Source organism: Hipposideros armiger, unplaced genomic scaffold (genome assembly GCF_001890085.2).
Source record: "Hipposideros armiger isolate ML-2016 unplaced genomic scaffold, ASM189008v1 scaffold_426, whole genome shotgun sequence".
Classification (NCBI taxonomy): domain Eukaryota; kingdom Metazoa; phylum Chordata; class Mammalia; order Chiroptera; family Hipposideridae; genus Hipposideros; species Hipposideros armiger.
Window position 1 is genome coordinate 412,314 of NW_017731776.1, and position 13,318 is coordinate 425,631.

At 50.3% G+C, this 13,318-nt stretch overlaps 1 long non-coding RNA gene across 3 annotated transcripts; it reads right to left on the reverse strand.

The window, feature by feature from the left end:
- Positions 1-10: 10 nt before the first annotated feature.
- On the reverse strand, positions 11-12,703 carry LOC109394487 (uncharacterized). 3 transcript variants are annotated; one of them, XR_002126457.1, is made up of 5 exons: positions 12,172-12,703; positions 10,809-10,907; positions 10,300-10,408; positions 1,399-1,602; positions 11-761 (listed from the first exon to the last, which is right to left on the reverse strand). It is a non-coding gene; the product is annotated as an uncharacterized LOC109394487 (long non-coding RNA). The 3 variants fall into 3 exon arrangements; XR_002126458.1 differs by lacking the exons at positions 11-761; positions 1,399-1,602 and having other exon boundaries at positions 7,199-10,408; positions 12,284-12,703; XR_002126456.1 differs by lacking the exons at positions 11-761; positions 1,399-1,602 and having other exon boundaries at positions 7,199-10,408.
- Positions 12,704-13,318: the final 615 nt, after the last annotated feature.

Genomic DNA, 13,318 nt, shown 5'->3' on the forward strand with positions numbered 1-13,318 from the left:
AATGGCTCACTCACGCGACTGGCACCTGGTACCCGCTGTAGGTTGGTGGCTCTGCTGGAGCTTGCGAATGAAGTGCCTACTTCCAACATGGCAGAATCAGGGGAGTTGGGCTTTTTACATGGTGGCTGGCCTCCCCCAGAATGAGTGTCCCAGGAGAAACAGACAGAAATTACATGGCCTTGGAAATCACAAAATATCACTTCTACTGCCTTCTACTGATGATGAGCGATTCACTAAGTTCAACCCAGATTTAAGTTGAAGAGACATAGACGCCACCTCTTAACAGGGGGTGTGTCAAAACATTGGGAGCACGTTTTAAAACTACCACAATATATACCAAGCACTTAAATAGTATCTGGCATATAGTAAGCCCTCAGGCATGTTTGCTGTTATGTTGTAGCCCCAAATAACAGAAACGGATTGATAATGCAAAACAGCTTGTTGAAACGTTAAAGTAGGGATGGAAATATTAACAAAAATTCTATAATTCAGAATAAGGAATAACTATAAATAGTGAATAGGATTTGATCTGCCTGTGGAATGTGCTGGTTTGGAGAGGTATGATTTTGAAGAAGAAGAAGAAAAGCAAAAATAGAAAGTACAACCCTAAATACCTGAGAATGGAGTTGCGTCCTCCCTATGGCCAGTGTGGGGTCTCTCATGTCAGGTTATCCAGTGCTAGATAGGAGGCTTTGAAGTTTCCACATCTTTTTCCCCACAAAACAATCAAGGCATCGCTCTGGGAAACCAATGGACTGTTTCTAGAACAGCACAAAATAAAGCTTTACAGCATAAAATTGATGACTTCCATCACTAAAGGCAGACAAGAGACCAAAAGCACGGAGGTGTTACTCAGGGTGGCTGGCCTCACAGAAAAACCAGGTATAAGCCATTCTATGGCCAAGACACTTATGAAATCAGCCACACAGTGTGTGACAAGTCAGAGAAAACAGATGAAGCTATTGGCAAAATTTTTTTTTTTATCAAATAACACTATTGGGAATGGGAGGAGGTATCCATGAAATTAATGGCCAACAACATGCAAGGTCAGGAATTATCACACACGCATGCGTGCTGATGTTTCCCTTTTACAGAGGCACAAAAACGCTGATGGGCAGCGCATCTCAGCCTTTGGCACATGTACGGGAGTGTGCAGCAGGCCAGCCCCTCGTTTCTCTTAGCTGAACCTTGGCTGCATTCAGTGAGGTGATGTGTCCTGCTCTCAGCGAATCTTGAGAATCCTGTTCCTGATTTCCCAGCCTCCCTTGCAGCTAGCAGTAGCCATGTGAGCAGTTTTCACCAGTGGGATCTAAGCAGAAAGCAGCTGGGGGGTTTCCAAGAAAGTTTTGTCTTTTTTTTTTTTTTTAAAGAAATCCAACATAACTGGTGGGGCCCCACCTTTTTTCTTCCTTCTTTCCACCTGGAATGCTGGCATAATTCTGGGGACAGCTGTGGCAGCCATCTTGCCCTTCCTCAAGACTTCGTGTCTCATCAGGAAAGCAGCCCTTGGGTGGCAGGCATGTTCCTTCTTCTCTGTCCCCAAACCTCCAATCTCTCCTCCCCATTTTCACCAAAGCCATCAATGACCTTGTTTTCCAATCACTAAGGAAGCAGAAGTAATGAGAAGAGACTGCATCAATGCCCACATTCCTCTAAAGACTCCCGTACTCCACCCCTCTCACCTCCTCAAGAATGCTCCTCCTGCATTCCCTCTCTTTCGCCTGCATCTTCATTTTCATTTCTCCCTCTCCAGGATCACTCCCAGCACTACACACATACACTACACACTATTTCCCCATCTTTAAAAATCTGTTAACTTTGCGTCTCCATTTCTCTCCTTTCCTTTATAGAAAGAAAAATACCCGAAGCCCTGTCTCTATTCAGTCACCCCAATTCCTCTCCATCAGGGCCCTCCAGTCAGTCTTTGTTTCTCCCCCCACTCCTTGTCAGTCACCAGGCTCTCGTCTCACTTCTGATTTGTCCCATCAGCCACATTAGACATAGCCAACCACTCCCTCCTCCTTGAAACCCTCTCCTCCCACTTAAGTATAAGTTCCATGAGAAACAGATGTTTTTTGTCTTATTCACTGCTCCATCTTCACCACAGTCGATGGGCGGAGGAGCCTAACACTACTCATTGAATTAATGAAGAGACTGCTAATTGTCCCTTAATATCTACTCTCCCCTTCTTTTACAGAAATAGAAGCTTTGCTGAATACGTAACAGCCCAGGTAAAGACTACATTTCCCAGCTAACATGCAGATAGGTGTGGCCATATGACATTCTAGCCAATAAAATGAGACCAGAAATGAGTTGTGCAATTTCCTATTCATTCCCTCAAAAGGAAAGGTGTGTACCTCTCCTTTGTTTTTCTGCCCTTCCCACAGGTTGGAATGGGGATGCAATGGCTGGAGCTGGAGCAGCCATCTTAAATCAGACAGTGGAGCCACCTACTGGTTAAGGAAGGCAGGTAATAAAATAAAAAGCTGCAACCTATCAGCACTGGTTACATTATGCTCAGACTGTTATGAGAGGGGTCAAGAAACAGAGATAGATAGAGGTAGAGATAGAGATAGGATAGAGATACAGATACAGATAGAGATAGAGAAGTAAACTTCTATTTTATTTAAGTCACTGTTATTTTGGCTTCTGTTGTAGCAGGCAGACCTATATACTCAGGAGTGCACCTTAATGTATTAAAGCATTTGTAGCTGGATTTTTTCCATCACCTGCAGCCTGATCTGTACATATACAAGAGAAATGTGCCCCACAATTTATTTGGATCCTGTTCATCATGCAACATTGATGCTGCAGGGGAAGATATTTTGGGTTAAGTTGATGATTATTTTGAGAGCCATGATGTAGACCAGAAAGGGACACTGAGATCAGGACTCACTCTCAGTCACCATGGGTGCTGCGAGGAAGGGCACACTACAGCTATGTGGATGGAGGCACTTGCTCAGGAATGCCAGCACCCCGTGTTATTCACAGTGAGCAGCTGGCGGGCAACAATGTGTACCGAGATAAATTGACAAAATTGGTGCAATCAAACCAAAGCCACTGAGTAGACGTCTTTGGAGCAGCTGTCAGAAGAGATGGGCCAAACAAAAATCTGCTTTTCCAACCTGAGCCACTCTTGCTGTCGAATGAAGGTGCACATCAAATTTTTTTAAATGAGGGACAAGATGAAAAGTCTTTCTCTACAACACAATAACACCGGGGAAAACATTTCCTTTGATTTTTAAGAAACATGACTTGGCTATGCAGTCAGCACCTCGAGTAATCTGATTCTGCCGCCTCGGGGCTAACTTACAATTTTCACAGTCGATGAAAAGATACCAGGGTTTTGTAAGACCAAACCGTGGGGCAAATTTCTTGATCCTCAAGAGCCTGACTCTGTTCCAGCACTTGATGATTTTCTCCACTGCTCAGGGGGAGAAATTGAGACATAGCAATGGGTATATTAAGCCACTTCCAAGAGCCACTGCCACCAAGAAGGAATCCTCTCCAGTGTGAAATGCAACTAAAGCGGAGTGTGGGCTGTTTGTCCTGACAACTTTCCAGCTCTCCGGTGTGCTGTGTGTGGCATCTTCTCTTCTGAAGGGCACTAGAAAGAGGCTTCCATGAGAAATCGCTTCTTTGTCACCTCAGGGGCCGTGTCCAATCCTCAACGCCCAGAACCAGGCACTTGTTCCCATCCCAACAACCTGTGGCTGAGTGATGGGTTGTCTGTTTTGGTGAAACCGACAGTAAAAGAAAAGCAGCTGCCTGGGTGGGAACGGTGAGCTGCTGGTCAGGCTAGCTTGTCACCAGGCCAGATGGGGATGCCTGGCCCATTCATCCATTAGGCAAGCAGTGACTGTGGGCCTACTATGCGCCAGGAACATGGGGGCCTGGAGGATGAGTGGTGAACATTAAAAACTACAAATAAAAAAGGCAGAGGATTACAAACAAAATCACCTCTCTCAACTAAATGAAGCCTTTTGTGTGTGTGGTAAAATATACATAACAAAATTTACCAGTTTTAAGTGTACAGTTCTGTGGCATTAAGTACATTCACATTGTTGTGCTACCATCACCACCATCCATCTCCAGGACTTTTTCATCTTCATGAACTGGAACCCTGTACCTATTAAACACTAACTCCCTATCCTCTCCCAGCCCCTGGGAACCTCTATTCTACTTTCTGCCTCTATGAATCCGACTACTCTAAGTACTTCATATAAGTGGAATCATACAGGATTTGTCATTTGGTGTCTGGTTTCTTTCCCTTAGCATAATGTCCCCAAGGTTCATCCATGTGGTAGAATGTATCAGAATTTTATTCCTTTTAGTAGGCTGAATAATATTCCATTGCATGTACTTGTTGACAGCGCCATTCTATAGTCTCAGATGTCACAGGTCAGAGCAAGGTTGCTCTGAGGGTTTTCAGTTCTGAGGTTCCTGGGTTAGAGGAATGAGATGCTAGGACTAAGACGTGTGGTGTTGTGGGACAGGGTCTGAGTGCACTCACTTCCAGGCCTCAGTGGTGGACATGGGCTCAGTCAGCTGTGTCTTCCCCAAATCCCTTTGGAAGAAGGCTGGCTGCAGGGGAGGCAGCTGGGGAGGGGCAGGAATTCCTGCTAAGCAGTGGAGCCAGGCTGTGGGAATGGAGAGAAAAAAGCAGAGGCGGGACAGATGGAGGAGAAGAGGGAAAGGCCTAGGGTGCCACCTGAGAGAAGCCATGTGTCCCAGGCACCCTGCCTAAACTGGCTGTGGGCTGGCAGGGCTGGCACTGTGTTTGGGAAGGGCTGAGAGAACAGAAGATCATTCATTCATTCAACAAACATCCTCTGAGCACCATCCCCCCTAGGAGCTGGCCTATGGAGATAGGAAGACCCAGCCCCACTGTGCATCTCAAGTCTATGTGGCCTGCTGAAGATCTCTCCAAAAAACCCACTCCCACACAACAATAGCCACCGTTCGTTAGGGGTTCCCCAGGTGCTGGCTACATTCAAGGGCTTTACACTGATTAACACTTAATCCTCACAACAACCCCCATTTTACAAGTGAGAAGGCAACTGCAGCTCAGAGAGGCTGAGTAGCTTCCCCAAGATCACACAGCTGGGAAATGAAGAAGCCCATGCTCATCACCCCAAACTGCCTCTCTCAATGTGAGAGCCTTTTTCGGAGGACACCGAAGGTAACACAGGCAGGGGGTTAACATCACACCTTCTACAGCATCCAACATTTTCTGGTCCCCCTTGGTGGCTAGGACACCACCAAGGATTTCTTCTTCCAGTGCTCTCCACTGTCCCTAGGTCCTCCTTCCTTCTGCCCACGTTCCTGCAGTGCCCACCCCCAGTCTCAGCCCTGTGCAGTGACACACACCCAAACCACCATGGCAGCCTCCACAGAAAGCCTGGCCCTCTGAAAGCAGCCCCACCTCCCTGAGAGCAGGCAGAACTGCTGAGAGCAAATATTTTTCCCCTTTGTCACATAGAGTAATAGACTCTTGAAAAATCACATACGCGGAGGATCACAGCTGAATCTTATAATCTGAGACTCTCCACCAAAGAACCTTAGAACCATCAACTAATAGAATCTCGGAGTCAGTGACTCGAGAATCCCAGACACTACAATTCTACATAACGGCCATGGAGCAGCCCAGCTGGGTGGGCCGACACCGGGCAGGCCAAAAGGGGTCAGGGGGGTGAGGAAGCTTTGGGGTACAGAGGACAGGGTAGGGTAGAGGAGGGAGGCTCAGCCTGTTGTCACGCTAGAGCAAGCAGTTGGCAGGTGAGGCCTAGCTCTGTTACTGATGGTTTTTAATTATGTAAATCAGCCCAGGGCCTGGGCCTGACACAGGCTTGGCATCCATCAGCTGGCAGCAGAATTAATCAATAAATAACCAGCTGGATGGGGCCTGGGCATGAGCACCCAGACACACCCCCTCCACCAACCCAGAGGGGTCCTCCCAAGCTGGCAGGGGCGGAGGGGTTACATGAGAGCTGCAGCTCAAGCTGTCAGTGCATTTGCACAGACACGTACACACACATGCCTGCACACATGCATATATGCACCACACATGCCGCTGCAGCTTTGGACTCACCGTGTGTGTGCACAGGTGGAAACACCTGCACACACAGACCCTCAGCCATAGCAGTCCTGTGCCCGGCACACATCTCCCCACCCAGCGCCCAGCACATGCCCAGAAATACAGCAGCAGGAGGCAAGTCCCTCATTCCAATCTCACCCTTGTCACCTCTTAGGTGGCACAGAGCTTTGCAGCTCAGTCATACCACTTTACCTCCACAAACACCCTGTGAGGCTGACCTTGCAGAGCGGAGGCCCTTGTTTCCAGATGAGGAAACTGAGGCTCAGAGAGGGGACTTGCCTAGGATTGTACCCAGGGCTTCTTCCTCTGCACCCCACCCCCACTCTAAGGTTCAAAGAGGCTGCAGGCACAAGAGAAGTGGGGGGGAGAAGTGGGGAGGAGGGGAGTGCTGGGGTCCTGAAGCTACCTGGGCGCACCTGCTATCTTGAGAGCAGGATCCTTGGTGACCTGGCAGAGAGTACGGCAAGCAGGGAGGCCTGGTGGGAGCCAGGCCTCCGGGGCCCAGGCAGAGTGGAGCTGGGGGCCGGCGCTCTCTGCTCTCCTAGGGAGCTGTGATGAATTGCTCTCCCCCACCACTGGCGCACTCACACCCACTCCCCAGCCCTGCCCCATAAATCAGCCTCCTCCACTCAGCCCTTGGCTGTTCCTTGATCACTTTCCAATATTGGGGTTGGGGTTTTCCACCTTCCCTAGTGGCAGGAGAGAGCTGGCAGGGAGAATCGTAAAATTAATGGACAAGTTTCTTCTCACCCTCTCTTCCTTCCCTCTGCCTCCGGCTTTCTGCTGGCCTTTATTTCTCTTTGGTTGGGATCACTAAATACTGAATGAGGAAATGAACCAAGACATGAATACATTTCTGAGACCTGGAGCACTGTGGGGCTCTGGGTCTGGCTGACTGTGCAGCTGGGGTCAGCTCTCAGCATCCCCTTCCCTCAGTCTTAGCCCAGGGGCTTCCCAGCAGCCACCTCGCCAGGAGGCAAAAAGAGGAAGTGGGAAGGTGCCCCATGGAGTTGGCGCAGACCCTGTGGGCACAGACCCTGTGGGCACTGGGGGAGGCTGTGAAAGAACCTTGAGAACCAGGGCCCCCAGGGCTGTCAGCCTTCTGGGGCCACCACCCCGTGGAGCAGCTGATGAAAGCCGTGGCCTTCTGCAAAGGTCCAGTGGGCACAGCACTGGGAGCTCAAAACGGTATGGAGCAGTACCAGTAGCTCGGCCTCTGGAGCCGGCCTCCCCACGTCCAAATCCAGGCATGGCCACTTAGCAGCTGTGTGACCCTGGGCAAGATGCTTCACCTTCTGTGCCTTCGTTTCCTTCTGTGTAGAGTGGACCGAGCAATCATATTTGCATCACAAGTGCATGGGCACCTACTCTTTAGAAGAGCTGTTGGTAAGCACAGTTAAATGCTCTAAATATCAGCAATTGTTACCATCATTAAAAGCACTGGTGCGCAGACCTTGGCGTACAGCTGAATACTCTAGAGGGCTTTAAAACCCAGGCCACTGCCTGCCCACCCCACCCAACCTTCTAGTTCTGCCTCAGTAGGTCTGGGGAGAGACCTGAAGTTTGCATCTCTAACACGTGTAACCAGCTGATGCTGGAACTGCTGCTGGTCCAGGAGCCACACTTTGAGAACCCAGTGCTGCCCAGGTTGGTGCTCACTTTCCAGCCCAGATCCTTTGTCTACTCTATAATTTGGGAACTGAGGCCTAGAGGGTGAGGGTGCCCTGGCCTCAGGCTCTTGACAGGAAGAAAAGGGCCCTGGAGGTGGAGGTGGCTCCGTCAGTACCACCTCTGCCCTCCTCGCCACCCCCCATGGCTCCAGGAGCAAAGAGGCAGAATTTGCCTTCCCAGCCAAAGGTAATCTTTTAATCTCTTTGGTTTTAATCTTGCAACCCAGCATAAACCCAAATCCACACAGAGGAAGCAAGGGGGTGGGGAACACAGATCTGGTGTCAGGGGGAGCCTAGTAATTGAGGCTTTAACCCTGCACTTCACCACAGATCTCCCATCCCATCTCTCCCCCTCCTTACCTCTCCTCCAGATGAGACTTCTAATAGAAAATGAGGCAGAGAGAGGTGGGTAGGGTGAGGCCAGGTAGAGGCATGTGTTAAAAAGACTGCTTTGGGAGGCAAAGCATTCTTAAACAGGGCACAAAAAAAACAATAGCCATAAAAGAAAAACATGATCGATTCAGTTTTATTCAAATGAAGAACTTATGTTTAGCGAAAGACACCATTAAGAGAAAGAAAAGCCAATCCACAGATGCAGAGAAGATATTTCAATACATACATCTGACAAAGGACTAATATCCAGCATATATAAAGAACTCCTAGAAATCAATAAGAAAAAAAGGAACAACTCAATTTTGTTTAAGTAGACAAAAGATATGAACTAGCACTTCACAAAAGAGAATATCAAAATGGCCTACGTGCACATGAAAAGACATTCAACCTTAGCGACTGTCAGAGAGAACGCAGATTGAAATCACTATAAGCTACCGTTTCACCCTCAGAAATGGCCAAAATTTAAAATACTGATAATATCCTATATCAGAAAGATGAGGATCAACTCTCCTCTACAGCTAGAGGGAGTTTCAGTAGTTCAATCTGTTTGAAGAGCAGTTCGGCAGTTTCTTATAAAGTCAAACATACACCTGTTCGATGACCCACCCTTAGGCACTTACCCAAGAGAAGTGAGAGCACGTGTCTGCACAGAGACGTGGTCATGAATGCTCACTGCAGCTTCACTCATGACAGCTTCAGACAGAAAACCACCCAAATGCCGTCCACAGGTGAACAAGTAAACAAATAGTGGAAGCTTACTCAGCAATAAAAAAAAAAAGAATCAACTGCTATATACAGGCCACAACCTGTGTGACTCTCACAGGCTAAGTCCGAGAACATGAGAACATGCTGTGTGACTCTGTTTACATGAAGTGTGAGAACAGGCAAAAGCAATGTCTGGTGACAGAGGGCAGGAGAATGGCTGCCTTTTGGGTGAGGGAGGGGCGTTAGTAACTGGGAAGGGAAGAGTTTTGAGGGGGCCCTCTCAGGGCCTGAGAGCTGTGGAGCGGGAGGGGCAGGGACTAGGTCACTGGGCCGGGGTCACCTGGGGCTGGGCCTGCAGGAGAGCGTCAGGAAGTCTCCCCAGATGGGCCACCATCTGCTGGCCACCCATATCCTCGAGACTCTAGCCTCCCCCTATCCTGCCTTCCCAGGTGGACCACTCAAACCTCCCAACTCAATGCCTAGCTGTGCTATCACTGCTGTCATCACAATTCCTTCTGGAACATACCTGCAGGCACAGAGCCCATGCTTAGCAGCCTTTTCCCCTCTCCCCCTCTCGCCCTCGCCCCTCCATGGTTGTCCAGCAGAACCCCCTTCCCCAAGGCTGCAACTGCTACAGAATACTAAGGGGGAAATTAAACACCAAACTAGCGAGCCCCTGAAGGGCCTGGTTCCTGGCACTCACTGCTGGGGCTCTTTCCCTCACGCTCTCTGGCTGTTGGGTCTGAAACAGTCGCAGCACCTGGAAAAAGGCAGGCTTCACCTTGGGGTGCACAGGACTCCACTGTACTCTGTGGCAGAGACCACAGGGTTCCCTTAAAACATCCTGCCTCCCCTTCACCTTAGTAACAAACACGCGTATGGCCAAGTGCCCAGCCAAGATGCCATGTTTCAGCCTCCCTTGCAGCTAGGAGAGGCCAATGAGGGGCGGGTGTAAGTTAGGTGGGACACAGGAGAACATTCGGCTGCGCAGTTCCCACCCACCTACCCCTAACCCTGGAAAATAGATGCGATTATGGAAATCTAGGAGCCACCTTGGAGCATGAGGTGACCTTGAGGATGGAAGCCAAAGGACTAAAACTGGGACTAAAGGAGAGAAGGAGCCTGGTCCCTGATCACACTGTTGAGCCCCCGCACCAGCCCTGGATGCAGACCTCCTGACATCCTTTATGTAAAAGAGAGAGAAGCCTCAATCTGCTTTAAACTGCTTTGATCTCTACCTTAGCAATGGGAAGCCATCACTAACTCATACACAAAAGCCTGAGAGGTAGTACTACTGTGCAACCACCACCTCTGGCATCCCCATTTTACAGAGGCACCCCCAGCCTCCCTGCCTTCCTTTTAGCTACCCAGATGCCCGACAGCCCAGCATTCAAATCCCAGCTCCCAGCTACTGTGAATCCGCCTTGGCCTGACCTGGAGTGGGTCTGCAGCCCAATATCACTGATGCTGCATGTGGACCAGCGGCTGGAGCTGTTGACACAAGTGCTGTTGAGACAGCAAAGTGCTGGCCTGGATGACATGTCTGTTGGAGAGATAAAGGGGAAGCCAGATAATAGTTACAAAGAACAAACAAGCAAACCGAATACTAGCTGTGTGGGGTAAAAACGTCTCCTTCAAACTCCTCCTCTGCCTTTGCCACATAAAACTGAGTCATTGGCAAGAAGCTGTCAGATGGGACTAAGGTTTGTGGGTCTCCTGCAAGGGGGGCACCGTTAAACCCACACCATGACCACCCTACAGAGCTGTCCTACGATGCGTGGCTGAGAAGCCAACAAAGGCACACCAGGCAGCCAGGGTTCAAATCGCAGCTCCAGGAACTGTGTCATATCAGGGCAAACTCCTCACCCCCTTTGCACCTTAGTTTCTTTATCTGTAAAATGGACACCTTACCTAGGGTGTCTGTGAGGATTATGGGAACTGACCTGGGAAGAGCTTGGAGCAATGCCAGGTACCTCAGGAGGGGCTCTGAAGGATTAGCTGCCATTGTCTTGTTTGAGGTGAGAACTTCATTTCTTTATTGTCTATTTGTTAGAGGAAACTGAATTTACTCACCAGTTTTGGCACATTTCATCCGCTGACTTCACACTAACTGCTCTGATTATAATTAACCCTGTGTAGAGTCTCCTGATGCCAGAAGAAGCAACCCAGAGCGTTTTCCTCTCACTCAGGCTGATGCAAGTAAAACTAAGTGGTGATTATAAGCGATTCATTTGTCAAGCACAAGGTCAAGAATCTCAATTTGTCCGTGTCATAAGGCAGCACAAGGAAGCTCCCTGCATCCCAAACTCTCTCCCCTCTGACACTGAGTGAAATTCCACCCTTAGAGCCAGAGAACCCCTCAGAGGAGAAGCAATTCAGGAGCACGTATCCAGGTCAGCCGGGGGGAAGGTCCGGGAGGGCAACGCCATAGGCAAATTTTGGACCTTCTCAGGGTAGCTGAGGATTCTGTAGCTGTGAGCTCAGTCTCACCCACTTACACACACACACACACACACACACACACACACACACACACACACACACACACCATAATCGCTTTACCCCAGCCAGCAGCAGGGACTTAAGCTGCTATCTAGGCTAGCCCCACCCCCCACCCCCAGCTGCAAACAGCCACCTCTGTCCCAAGGCAGGGGGTGGGGCGAGGTTCCCAGAGTCTCAGCAAGGAAACCCTGCAGGGCTGGAAGCTGAATCTAACAGATCTAGCAGCCACCAGTGGTAACGCACAACCCTCTCTCCCTCTCACACACACACATTCCCTGACACCGTCGTGCAGAGACCACACAGTCGGAGACAACACGCTAGACACAGACACACACTGAACTGTCCTCCCAAGGGCATGACAAATTCCGAGAAACATGACTGTCCTGTCATGAAGAAAGCCACAGCTGTGCACGCCCACAAACAAGGAAGACACATACAGAGAGGAATATCACACACAGCCCACTTTTCCCCCGGGGCTCTCTGCCCCTGTACCCCCATTCCTGCCCCTAGCTAGGCATTGTCCCCAGAGGCTCTCAGCTCCCCTCCTCTACAGGAGCCTCAGGAACCAAACCCCATCAGGGTTCCTTTTCCTCCCCCATCCCCTTCCCAGTACTCAGTCCCCACCCCACCCCACCCCACAGAAGTCTTCTCACTCCCCATCTTTCCTCCGTTAACTCCCCTCCTGGCCCTGGGAACTGTGAGAACCCAGGAACATTTTTCTGCAGTCTCCCCAGCCCCCAATCACAGGGGCTGCATACAGTGGGTGCAGGGCCCCGAACCTCCCCCAGTCCTTGTGGGGCTCACTCCTCCGTCCATGAAACTGGCGGCTCTTCTTTTTCCAGCAAGCGCGTGAAAACACAGATTAGAGCAATTAGAGAAAAGTCTTTGCAGGGCAAGGCAGGAGCCACAGCCGCACCTAATTACCAGCTCCAGCAAGACACGGCAAAGCACAGACCCACTTGCACAGAGTGCAGATCTGCACAGATTCCAGTCCAGGAGGTCGAGGGAGAACGGCAACCAGGTTCCATGTCAGAGTCTCTCGGTTTTGTTCAAATCTGCTCTCTGCTGTTTGCAGCAGCTTTCACATCCATACTGCCAAGAGAGAGAGGCAGGGAGAAAATAATTTCAGTTCCATTTTACAGAAGGGAAAACTGAGGGCCCGGGAACTGGGGAAGGACAGTTGCCGAAGGCCCAGTCCACCTGTACTGGTCTTCCTGGATGAATAGCGACTCCCGTCCCCAGCAGAAGCCCCGACTTGTCTTTGGTCTTGTTCTCTGTCCCTCTCTCCCTGGAAAGAATCAGAAAAGAGTTGAGGTACAGGGCAGATCCAGGATCAGGCCACCAGCGTGCTGTCCGGTGCTTACTGTGGGCTCAGCATCTGCATGTGGGCGACTTTGCCCTTCACCAAATGGCCAGATTATTTAACTGATGACTGCTGTCCCCAGCTGGTCATGTTTTGCTGAACCTAGTAAAGAGATGTGTTGTGCGCTTTTTACCCCTGGCAGGGAGGAGGGAAGATTTTCTCACAGTCTGAATGCATGGGGTCAATTTTCCTGCCCCCTTATCCCATAAGGCCCTTCCCAACCTGACCTGGTTCCCCCAGCAGCACCCCAGGCATCCAAACCTTCCAGCCAAGCTCACCTTGCCCTGGCCCTGGCCCTGGCCCTGGCCCTGGCCCTGGCCCTGGCCTGGGCATGCAGCCAGCGATGGGGCAGGAGTGCCCCCTGGTGGTGATGGCCTGCACTGCCCACGGAGACTCCAACCAGGGATCTAGGTAGCCACACACCTCCAGAATTGCCTGACTAGGCAAAGGAGCATGAAGGCTTGAGAAAGAGCTTCATCAGGGCCTGGAGGAGTTAGCGTTGCTCCATTTCTGTTCCAGCAGCAGGGAGCATAAGAGGCTCCTGGGTGGCAAGTGGACACCAAGCATGGTCAAGAAAGAGGGCAGGGG